Genomic DNA, 3,013 nt, shown 5'->3' on the forward strand with positions numbered 1-3,013 from the left:
CCGGTGCTGATCACGGGCCTCTGCCAGTTCTTCGGAGTTCCCATCACTCCCAGTAAAGTAATCCGACCGCCGATCACCCGGGCCTTCATCGAGAAGTACTGCACGGCTAGGCAGGCGCAGGGTGATGCACATAACGCCGCAGACGCACCGCCACCACCTCGGCAGGCCGATTGATGTGCCATCATTTTCTTCTATTTTCTAAACCCTTTTTGCACCATTTTAATTACTGATTGGTCTTAATTGTCAATTAATCAGGCAGTTTTATTATTTGGGCTCATTTAGCTAATTTGATGTTTTTAATCTAATTTCAGGAATTAATGAAACATTGGGCTTAATCCGGATTTTGGTTATGGACTTGAAGAGGGCAAATTAAGCAGCGCTTACCTTGGTTAATTAGGAAATTTCGCAATTTTATGTTGTTCAGTGTTTATTTCGTTTTGGGCCAGAGTATTATAATAGGGCCCAGTGACTTTGAGTGACTCTTTTTAAATAGCAGCCTTGGGATTCGTGCAGGGCTATTCTGTTATGCTATTCATTATTCAGAGCTTTTGTTTTAGGGTTTTACGTTTTCTGCTTTAATGCTACTGTTCACGTAATGCAATTTTACGTTTTCTGTTTCTAATTACAATTTCATTCTTGCTTCTTCTTCTACTCTCATTTACGTTTCTGTTTCATCTACATTTATGTTCATTTACGTTTCTGTTCATTTATGTTTCTGCTTCATGTTTCATTTGCGTTTTCTGTTTGAATCCATGGAAGGCTAGATATTCTGGTGTTGTTTCCTTTTGAGGACGAAGCCCAACTCTCTTTGAGGTTTCGCTTGTAATGTGGTTTCCTGGCAGTTTTCCCTTCACCAGTTATCCCAAATTCGTGAATATTAATCAGTGCACGCTTCGTGTTCGATTAATTGCCTCTGAGCCTAACTTGCGTTCATGCTTAATGGACGAAGGGCTAACTGGTGTATGTGGTGCCTAATCACGTATTGAAAACCCTAAGTTGATTTTTGCTTAGTAAATTGAAATAGGGTTGGATTAAGTGGTTGACTATTAGGGACAAATTCTCCATAACCCAGGATAAGAGAATGGCTTCTGAATCAGAGGAAACAACCCGTTTTTAATATTAGTAGTTTCGTATTTCAGTTTACTTGTTCTGCTCTTTAATCACAAAACAAACAAACCCCCCCCCCCCCAATCGTTACTGTTACTGCAAGTATATTATGAACATTTGGTTTGTCATTGCTCGTTGGGAAACGACCACTTTTGCTTGCGGCAAAACAGAGTAGTAGTAGAAATCCCTTAGCGACGGATTTTAGCGACCACCCATGCTGAATTATTTGTGATTTTTTGTTTTAGTAGCTAGGGTTGTTAATTTTGGCTGAATTTTTTTGTGGTAACTTCTTTTAATCCATATTTTGTGGGAAAAATAGCTAGAGCCTTTATTTTGGTCAGATTTGAAAGTTCCAAAAAACTAGCAAATTTTGTGTTTGTCAAAACTTCAAACGGCCATAACTTTTGCTCCGGTTATCAGAATCACAATTATTATATATGCATTTGGGGTAGAGAAAAAATTTCCTACGCCGTGGCAGCCCGCCATAGGCCGGCTGAGGTCTCCATCGTCCAAAAACAGCGATTCTGTCAAAAGTTTTTTATTTTTCAAGTTTTATTCACTTATTTTTCTTAACCTACCAATTTTAGCTTTCATAGTTAGACCTTGAATTTTTGTCTGAAATTTTTTGTGCTATCTTCTCATCATTTTATAAGGTTGCTCACAAAATTTCAAGTCATTTGGATATCATTTGAGGGTAGCTGTAGTTCAAACCTACACCTTTATTTACATGACAAGGCAACTAGTTGTGTGCATGCTGAATGTAGTGTATGACTAGAGGCAATCCATCTGACTTACAACCCTTTGATCCTAAGATAGATAGGACATTTCATAGATTAGTTAGGCATTATTTTATACCTTTTGATCATTCTGAGCATTCCATTACTAGTGAATCTGTGCATTCTGTTATTGGTGATTTTGAACATCCTGATCTTGAGCATTATAATTTTGAGCATTCTGATTCTGAGCATTCTGATTTTGCACATTCTGAGAACATGACACAACCTCCACCCTGTGAGAGGACTCTAAGGGAAATGGCTGCAACTGATTTCACCTACGAAAGCTTGTGCATCCAATACCCTGATGAGGATGTCCCATATGTTCTTAAAACTGGACTGATTCATTTGCTTCCAAAGTTTCATGGCCTTGCAGGTGAAGACCCGCACAAACATTTGAAAGAATTTCACATTGTCTGCTCCACCATGAAACCCCCAGATGTCCAAGAGGATCACATATTTCTGAAGGCTTTTCCTCATTCATTAGAGGGAGTGGCAAAGGACTGGCTGTATTACCTTGCTCCAAGGTCCATCACAAGCTGGGATGACCTTAAGAGAGTATTCTTAGAAAAAATTTTCCCTGCTTCCAGGACCACAACCATCAGGAAGGATATCTCAGGTATTAGACAACTCAGTGGAGAGAGCCTGTATGAGTACTGGGAGCGATTTAAAAAACTATGTGCCAGTTGCCCTCACCATCTGATTTCGGAGCAGCTTCTTCTCCAATATTTTTATGAAGGACTCAGTAATATGGAGAGAAGTATGATAGATGCTGCCAGTGGTGGAGCCCTTGGAGACATGACTCCTGTTGAAGCCAGGAATTTAATTGAGAAGATGGCTTCTAACTCCCAGCAGTTTAGCGCCAGAAATGATGCTATAGTCATTAGAGGAGTGCATGAGGTAGCTACAAACTTAGCTGCATCATCTGAGACTAAGAAGCTTGAAGGCAAACTGGATGCATTGGTTAACTTGGTAACCCAGCTGGCCTTGAATCAGAAATCTGTACCTGTCGCAAGGGTTTGTGGTTTGTGCTCCTCTGCTGACCACCATACAGACCTTTGCCCTTCCATGCAGCAACCTGGAGCAATTGAGCAGCCTGAAGCTTATGCTGCAAATATTTACAATAGACCTAC

The 3,013-nt window shown here is 40.2% G+C and overlaps 1 non-coding gene across 1 annotated transcript; it reads right to left on the reverse strand.

Moving 5' to 3' along the window:
• Window positions 1-2,477: 2,477 nt before the first annotated feature.
• On the reverse strand, window positions 2,478-2,584 carry LOC112999830 (small nucleolar RNA R71). Its single transcript, XR_003265048.1, has one exon. It is a non-coding gene; the product is annotated as a small nucleolar RNA R71 (small nucleolar RNA).
• Between the last annotated feature and the right edge of the window lie 429 nt (window positions 2,585-3,013).

The sequence above is a fragment of the Glycine max genome, chromosome 16 (assembly GCF_000004515.6).
Source record: "Glycine max cultivar Williams 82 chromosome 16, Glycine_max_v4.0, whole genome shotgun sequence".
Taxonomy (NCBI): domain Eukaryota; kingdom Viridiplantae; phylum Streptophyta; class Magnoliopsida; order Fabales; family Fabaceae; genus Glycine; species Glycine max.